The 9,559-nt window shown below is 36.3% G+C and overlaps 1 long non-coding RNA gene across 1 annotated transcript; it reads right to left on the bottom strand.

The window, feature by feature from the left end:
- Positions 1-416: 416 nt before the first annotated feature.
- Positions 417-2,624, bottom strand: LOC104220400 (uncharacterized). The gene is made up of 2 exons (XR_709501.2): positions 1,983-2,624; positions 417-812 (listed from the first exon to the last, which is right to left on the bottom strand). It is a non-coding gene; the product is annotated as an uncharacterized lncRNA (long non-coding RNA).
- Positions 2,625-9,559: the final 6,935 nt, after the last annotated feature.

Genomic DNA, 9,559 nt, shown 5'->3' with positions numbered 1-9,559 from the left:
GGCCAAACTTAGGTTAATTAATATAAGGTAAGTAAATACATAATATAAGCATACCTTTTAAGTATTTTGTAAGTAATAAAAATAGCTCGTAGTTAAGTATAAAATGACTTTAACTTTATAGGGTTAATAAATGATCAAATCAACTAAGTAAAAGAAGCGTCAAAAGTTCTCCATGTTGCAAAGAGGGATTTAGCATAAATATTTGTAAAACTCTAAGCAGCTTATCTATGTTGGTTAAACTTACGAATTCGCTAAAATTAAACTACTGTTATTAAAGATTGACTTGAAAGTTGAAGGATGGTTTGTTCGAAATCCATAAAAAAAACTTAGTTTGAAGAAAACAGTCTATGATTTAAAATGCAATACAGCCATAGTTACTTTTTGAAATACTTACCAAGATCTCGGACGATTCCAAATAGTTCACGAGTTAGAAAGTAGATTTAATGAAAAGGTTTCAAATCTTCATAAGTTCACATTTTTGGCCTTTAATCTATAGATCGAATCCTATGGGATAAATGGGTACTATATTGGCTAGCAGAAAAATACAAATAATTAAAAAAGCTAATTATCAAACCCATGCTCAACATGAGATAAACACAGACAAATAAATCATCTGTGATCAAGAAGTTAGACAAAACGAATGTAAAAGAAAAATATAAGAAAGACGCCATAGGCGCCCCCACGCGTTTTGCTTGTTTTCTTGCTATCCGGTGCATTCTAAGGAAGATGACATGTAATGTGGACTCCATGTGGTGGTGGTGGTAGTGTTGAGTCTTAATGAAACTCCACTGCAAGAGTCGCGAATTAAGACTCTGTTTGCTCCAAAGTGTACATACAAAGAAAAGAGAATAAAACAAGAATTAGAAGGGGGATTCGGTTCTTAAGCGTGCATAAAGAAATCAGGATAAACGAAAACCAAAACAAACAAAACTACACAATTATTCAAATTGTTACAACTGGTGAACCATACTTCGCAATTCTATACCAACAGAATTCACATCTTTTCCTTTTCAAAGTGCAAATAGACTCTTTATGTTAAGTACTATTCTTGTTTAAAGTTTCCTCAATCAATGGTAACAAAATTTACTACATAAACTGAAAAGGACATATCTTAATGATGAAAAGAAAAGATATAGGCCTGCCTTCTATTACTGATACAAAAGCACACTTAAAATTCATATGACGTTTAGCTAGAACTTGATTATCTTGGAATCGGTATCCTAACGAAGACTTATACATTAGTTCATCTATGTCATAAGTTGACGGGTAAGCAAGCATCATAAGTTTATCTTCAAGTTCATTTTAATTATCAATATGTAACAGAGCAGATTCAGATTTCTAACAGACGAGAAAAGGAAATCAAACAAAATCATACGCTAATATCGAACCAGTCATATATCAAGTTATCCATAAACCGGAAGGACCTAACCTTTGCTAACAGAAACAAATGCAGCAGTATTTTACATTAAAGCAACATTCCTATTTTAGTAACATCTTATAGGAATATTCTATGATTTAACGAGACTCGACCCCCTATACGAATAGTCAAAGACATGTTCGCACTTCCTTAAAGTCTCTCCAAAATGAGCAAAATATACGTTAATACTTGAGAAAGATCTGTCAGCATCCATTTCATTACGAGCTATTTCAAACCAAACTTAACTCATTATAAAATCCTTCCTAAAATCATAGAATCTAACAGAGAAGTATGCAAAAGGAAATGGGTATTTTCATGTGAGCATTTTATCAAATACTAGTGGGGCATGCTTCTAACAATACACATAAGAACACAATCTCCTTTAGAATTATTGCTAACAACTTCGGTCATAGAATCATTCCCTTAAACAAACACAAATTAGAGCCATTTTTATAGCATCAAACATAAAGGCTTAATAGGAACTAACCCTCAAAGCAAACACGCACCAGGCATGGAACGTACTGTAATTACAATCAAGACGAGAGCGAGAGGAGAAGATACAGACCTTTTGCAGGGTAGCGAACTGAGGCGGGTCTTAACGCGCTATCGAACTTCGATCTCGACTTTACTCCTCCCTCTCGAACAAAAGCAGACTCGACTAAATAAATAGAGGATAACCAAATTTCTGCTATGGTAAATACCAAATAGAAACAGTAGAGGTGTTGAAGTTAAAGCTTTTCTTTTGGAGATAGCTAATAGGCAAAGAGTGAATTTTAGAGAGGAGAAGAGCGGTCAAAAATTTGGTTTCGAAGGGTGAAGGCAGCGGCTCCCTCCCTTCTGTCAATGGCCTCAAAACACCACTATTTATAATGAAAAATCTAGGGCTTAATTCCTTGGTGGGATTTGAAATTCAAACGGCCATAAGAGCCGTTATGAAAATCAAACAAAAGCTCTGAGAAATCAGTTCTTCAGAATTGGAGAATCAAAATTTCAGAAGTCTTTTGGCTTTATCTGTTGACTGACCCGTTGAAGAAGAGAGAGAGAGGAGCGTTTTTGGAGAGATTGAGTAGCAACAGACTCTGTTAAAAGTACGTTTTGCACAAAAATGGAGTAAACAAAATCTGTCCATGGCTGAGGTTCCATGGAATTTAGACTAGAAGAGGAAAAGGGGGGAAGAAGACAACTGGGAGATTAGGAAAAATGTGATATCGTTAGACGCTAAGCGACAGCATTTTAGTAGGAGTTCCAGAGGGTTCTACTGTTTGGGCTAAAGTGGAAGATTTCGTTTGGGCCTGATTTGGTTGGCTGAGTCCTGGGCTAGCTGATGGACGAATTTTGGACTTAAAATGGTCTTAATATTCCTTTCTTCCTAGTAAATTGACTAATTTATACATAATAAAATAATATTAAGTAGATAATTTAAAGTAGTAACAATACTAATTGCAACAATAGCATTAATAATGATAATAAATAATCATAATAATAATAATACTAGTACTAAAAGTAGTATAATAATAAAGTGGTAGTAGTAGTAATAATAATAACAGTGATAATAGTAAATGTAGTAGTAGCAGCAGCAGTAGTAGCAGCAGCAGCAGCGGCGGCGGCAGCAGCAGCAGCAGCAGTAGTAGCAGCAGCGGCAGCAACAGCAGTAACAGTAGTAGTAGTAGTATAGTAGCAGCAACAATAGTAGTAGTAGTAGTAGTAGCAGCAACAATAATAGTAGTAGTAGTAGTGGTAGTAGTAGTAGTAGTAGTAGGAGAAGAGCAGCAGCAGCAGCAGCAGGAGGAGGAGCAGCAAGAACAACAAGAGGAGCAGCAGCAGGAGCAGGAGCAGCAGGAGCAGGAGCAGGAGCAGCAACAGGAGCAGGAGCAGCAGCAGGAGCAGGAGTAACAGCAGCAGCATGAGCAGGAGCAAGAGCAGCAGCAGCAGCAACAGCAACAGTAGTAGTAGTAATAGTAGTAACAATTGTAAAAAATTGTAGCAAAAATAGGGTGTTCAGTTTATTAGTAACTTAGAAGCTCAAGAAAATTAATTAGAAGAAAGGAGGGACAAAATTGGATGTCAACAATCGTTAGTCACCGAGGAAGGGTAGGTTGAAATAACCTAACCCCGAAACTACATGTGCCGGTGTAGGAGTGGATTATGATTATTCCCCTTAATTGAGATGAGATGATTGCTAGCAAAGGGTGATGTCAATCCACACGACATTGTGGTGAGACGGCCTAGCCGATTGGGTCGTGATCTGATGCCATGCCGCACACATAGTGGTGATTGTGCTTGAGATTGTGATTTAGATAATGATTGATATTGTGATTGTGATTGGATGTCTTTAGGTGAGACAGTCTAGCCGATTGGGCCGTGATCGGACTCCGTGCTAAAGACACAGTGGTATATCGGTGCTAAAGATCTCCCAACCAAAAATACGTAAATTTACTTGAAATCTTTTCTTGCTCCTAACTTGATGTTTTGGTATTCTTTGAGGCTTCCATTGATTCTATGATTATTCCTTCTTGTATTAGTACTTGTTCTATTGAGAGGGTATTTAGTCATTCATGCTAGTACTATTTCATATGTACTAACGTCCCTTTTGCCGAGGGAGCTTCATCTTCAATGGATGCAGGTGGTTCCACAGCAGGCGACATTGATCACTGATAGCAGTACACCCTCTTCCCAACTGGCTTGGTGAGCCCTACTTCATTTCGGGGTCGTGTATCTTTTGTTCCTTATGTATTATGTTTTGAGGTATAGTCGGAGCCTTGTTACCAGCACTATCATACTACTCTTTTTTATCCGTTAGAGGCTCCGTAGACATAGTGTGGGTTGTATATTGATGTTGGGAAAGTCAAACTAGTAATGTTGTATTTGCATCACATGTTCCACTTCAAACTATGAGAGTGTATGTATTTTGAGACTTATAAATGATGTAACTAATAGTAATGAATTGGTGTTGTCCACATGATCTTCTCATTGTCTAATTCATGAAATATATCATCTCCTTATTCATGGGTAAGTTCGGGTAGAAGCCATTGTATAGGCTTGCTTGACTGGGTAACTTAGTTGCGCGTTGGTCGTGCTCCCCGAGGTTGGGGCGTGACATAAACAAACATTCATCCTCGAACGTTCCAAGAGTCATTGCAAAGCCATCAAATCACTGTATAAACTCACCACACAAATACCCATGAGTGATCTCACGTAACCTCAATCCACATAATCCCGACAATATGATCTCAACCGAAGATTATTCCTTCCACTCATGCCGATAAGCCTTATAACCAAATTTACACATCCATAAGAGCCCTATTCTCACACAACCACACTGTAATATACTCAACTAGCTGTAACATCTCATGCATACATCCACAAGACATGCCACATCACCAATGAGCCCACAACAACAACTCTGACCACAATAACCGCTCTTTACTAAACTTGGTACCGGTAAATAACCTCATATTGACTCAAGCCTTGTTCCAACACTTCCCAAAATTGATATATGATGCAATAAACGTGTGAAACTCATAACTCTCTTTCGACCAACAAGCCACACTAAACACCACCTAGACACATTTATCGCAATCCAAACTCAAAAAGCATAACTCGAATATGACTGAATATGGAAAGAAAAACACACGAGAGAACAAACAAGTCCAACAGATAAAACTCCCCGTCGGTACCAAACTGCGAATCCATCCCACAAAAATGAAGCAAAACACATGCAATCTCATCCTTACATAACCCCACCGCAACACATAGCCTGGGACAAACATACCTATCCAAAATGAATATAAGGTTCCCATCCTCTTCTCAGAATCACAAGTAAGATAAAGATCTCAACAACTAAAACACTCTACTAACTCAATCACATAGAACCAAAACCATAACGCGTAAAAAACTTCCTATACCGGTAGAACTAAGGCTGTATTCTGGGCCAGGCCCGGGCCTAAATGGGCTAAACAGGCCGGGCCTAACGGTCCCGGGCTTTGGCGGGCCGGGCTCTGGCGGTCCCGGGCCAAACAGTCCTGGAGGGTGGAACCGGCCCACTGTAGGCCTAAGCCCACATGGTCCCAGGCAAAATGGGTCGAGCCCACGGGCCTAAGTGTTCCGGGCTTTTTTTTTTGAATTTTTTTTATCTAAGGCAATTTCTTGTAAATTTTATATATATATATATATATACCTCACATCTTTCTCGTATTTCCTATATCTCTTATATTACTGTTATTTTGTTATTTTATGGTATTTATGTTATGTTATGGATTTTATGGTATTGTATGTTATTTTATTATGAGTCTATTGATAGTACAAATATAGTGTCTCTTGTTGCCTTCTTGAGCCGAGGGTCTCCTGGAAACAGCTTCTCTGCCCCTCGGGGTAGAGGTAAGGTCTGCGTACATATTACCCTCCCCAGACCCCACTTGTGGGATTACACTGGATTGTTGTTGTTGTTGTTGTTGATGTACTCGTGCGATGCACAAGCCCAATCGTTGCACTTTTTCTTGTTTCTTCCTTTTAATATTTTTTTATTTGATCTATAGCTAATTACACACTTTGTTTGACTTTAGAGAAAGAAAAAATACAATAGGCTTTTGCATAATAATGTATAAAACCACAATTACCAGTATTGTAATTTATCTTTTTTTTAATGTACATTTTACTTTTTCGAAATTCGTATTATAACTATTCCAATCACTTTGTAATACTTGTCGTCACTTTATTGTACAAAGATTATACAATACTTCAAATACAATTTAGAGTATTTCTACATAGATTTTGTACTTTTTATTTTAAAAAATATTCTGCACCACCAAACTTTAAATCGATTGTTAAAATATGATTAAAAAATCAGTTGAAACATAAGTCGTGATGTATTTTCTCATTGTTTAAATTGAATAATATATTCTTTTACTCTTTTAGTATTTTCAATCGTATTAACGTATTAATTTTTCTTTTCATATCAATCAAAATTTGAATAATAAAATAAATTAATTTTATTCCCAAATAGTTGATGATAAGGTGTGTTTTCTTGGGTTCTTTGAAATGATAAACCTGAGTTTTTGTTATTTAGAAATTTTTAACAAGAAAATTTGTATTTCTTTCTGGTTTAATGACATGTCTTAATAATTTAATAAAATAAATTAATTTTCGTATCGCGCTAAATACTAATCAAATTGACCTCAATTACAGTTTTTTCCTAGTTTCATTTGATATGATTGAGATATTATTTAGGGTGTAATACAACTTTATTCACCATAATTATTTGTTGAGTCTTTTTAAAAATAGTTAATTCTATATTTATGTATTTTTAAATCTATATAATATTGGATTTTTATTAAACACGGAGGAAGTACCCAACTAACTTTGATAATAGAGGGAGAAGTATAATCCTGCATAATGATACTTCTCATGCTGCCTAATATGTAATGATTTTTAAAGGAAATGTTTTTCCAAAATTAATTTGTTTAATTTTTGGTTTAGGTTATTCTCAAGTCATGTTTTAGAGAGGGAATTCTTTTCATGCAATTTGAATAAATATTAAATTTATATTCAAAAGGGGACTTGAAAATATATTTTATTGTTAAATATTTTTCCTAATTTTATAAAGTGTTCCAATTGAAATTTAATTTAATGAGAACTAAATGATATGAATTGATAATAGTATAAGAACATCTGAACATAAATCTACATAAATTATCTCCACTTCTTTTTCTTTTTTAAAAAATCTTCTTTACTAAAACAGTTGATGAATAAAATAAATGAAAAAATATTTCTTAAAGAGATAATAGAATTGTTATATATAACTTTATGTTACCATGATATATTTTTAATCAAATGAATGTTTTAATTATAAAATTACCAAATAGATAATTTTTCTAGTTAAAAATACTTATTGAAAAAAATAATTTTTTAAACAGTGAAGGTGAGAAGTAATTTGCTTTCACAAAAAAAAAAGTAGTGCATTTAAAGAAGATACTGAATATTGAATGGAAAGTGGGGTCCACTTGAAGAATTCAATAGCTTATGCCCCAGTTACTTTTGATTTTTCCGTTAGTAAGAACCCACAATCAAACTTTTGAGCCTATTATACAAGCAACCAATGCAGTTATATTTTAAAAATGATAATAATGCCCTTGGTCGACCTCCTCTTCTCTCTTCTATATATATATATATATATATATATATATATATACACAAAATAAATTGCAAAGAAATATTCAAGGGAATGTCTTATAATTTTTATTATTACGACATTAACAAAAAATGACAATATCTTTCTTAGTCTTCCTCCCCCCAATGGAATGAGCACAACAAGGTACTAATATCACCATTAAAAGGAAAAAACTAATGAAGATGTGCCAAAATACAAGTTACATATTAGTCTATGTATTATCTCTAACAAATTTCATAAATCCTTCAAGGTCCGGAGGAATTTCCGTTGGTGGTGGCGGAAAAGAAGCTTGTTCATCACCGCTTCCGGGCGAAGCAGCATCCTGCGCAAACTCCGCTAGCATTTCTTCATAAGCTTCGTCTATCTCCGGTTGTGATTCAGCAAGTCCAAAATTTCTTCTTTCCGAATGGATCTAATCTTTGAAGAGTACTGATTTTTCCAAGCTCTCTCTCATAGACGCTCTATGATCACCGATTTGAAGTCTCACTTGACTGAAAGCGCTCTCCGATGCCACTGTTGAAGATTGAATACTTAAAATATCTCGAGCCATCCTTGAAAGAACCGGATAGTGTCTTAATATCTCGAGCCATCCTTGAAAGAACCGGATAGTGTTTTTCTTTATCCTTTCACCATTCCAAAAAATCAAATGTGACGATCCGGCCAATTGTCTCAAGAATTGCCGCTCCGTTTCCTCCATTTCTACTTCTTTATGCTTCGTTATCCGTGTATTATGTGATCAGGTTGATTAGATTGAGTTCAGAGAGGATTTGGTAAGAAATGAGACACTTAGTCTCTTTTAAGAGGATTTAAGTTGGAAAAGTCAACCTGATGTTGACTTATCTGTTAGAGGGCTCGGATATGAGTTCCGATGGTTCGGTTAGCTTCAGGAGGTGATTTATGATTTAGGAGTGTGATCGAAATTGGTTTTGGAGGCTCGGAGTAGAATTAGGCTTGAATTGACGAAGTTGATATTGTGGCGATTTCCGGTTAATAGGTGAAATTTCGATCCGGAGGTCGGAATGGAATTCCGAGAGTTTTAATAGCTTCGTCGTGTCATTTTTGATGTGTATACAAAATTTCAAGTCATTCGGACGTGGTTCGGTTGGGTTTTTGATCAAAAGCGTATTTCAGAAAACTTAGGATTGAATCCGATGTGATTTGGAAGATTTGATGTTGTTTGAGTTATTTTGATGATTGGAACAAGTTTGAATAAGGTGTTGGATCATGTTGGTGCTTTTGGTTGAGGTCCCGGGGGCCTCGGGGTTGTTTCGAATGGCTAACGGGGAGGTTGATGTTTAATGCAGCTTTAGATATTGCTGCTTCTGGTATTTTCGCACCTGCAGTTTGGGGGCCGCAGGTGCGGCGCCGCATATACGATGGAAGGGCCGCAGAAGCGGATTGTGAGGACTTGCTAGTGACCGCAGAAGCGGTAAGGATGTCCGCATCTGTGGAGTCGCAGATGCGGAGGATTTATCGCATAAGTGAAAAATGGCCTGATGAGCAGCGACCGCAGAAGCGGTTAGTGTGACCATATCTGCGATGTTGCAGATGCGGAAGTGTGATCACAAATGCAATTTTTGGTCCCTTAAGTGACTTTCGCAGAAGCGGATGGTAGACCGCAAATGCGGTACCGCAGAAGCGGGTTTTGGACCGCAGATGCGGAAAGGCCTGGGCAGAAGGTATATATTTCATCCTTCGCGATTTTTGAAGGGTTTAACCATTTTTGAATTCGGAATTGGGAGCTTTGGGCGATTTTGAAGAGATAAATCAAAGAGACTTCGTTGAGGTAAGGGTTTTAGACTTAAAACACACTTCTATGGTAATATTTCGTGGATTGGGGCTGAAATTTAAGGAATTAAAGGACTAAAAATGGAGGTTTAGGGCTTGAGTTTAAGAGAGCTTAAATTGAGGATTTGAGGGGTCATTTGAACTCCGATTTTTGTGTTTTTGATATGTATGAACTTGTGGGGAGACTA

Source organism: Nicotiana sylvestris, chromosome 11 (genome assembly GCF_000393655.2).
Source record: "Nicotiana sylvestris chromosome 11, ASM39365v2, whole genome shotgun sequence".
Lineage (NCBI taxonomy): Eukaryota > Viridiplantae > Streptophyta > Magnoliopsida > Solanales > Solanaceae > Nicotiana > Nicotiana sylvestris.
Note: the sequence above shows the minus strand (reverse complement) of the source record. Positions and strands in the feature narration are given on the sequence as shown.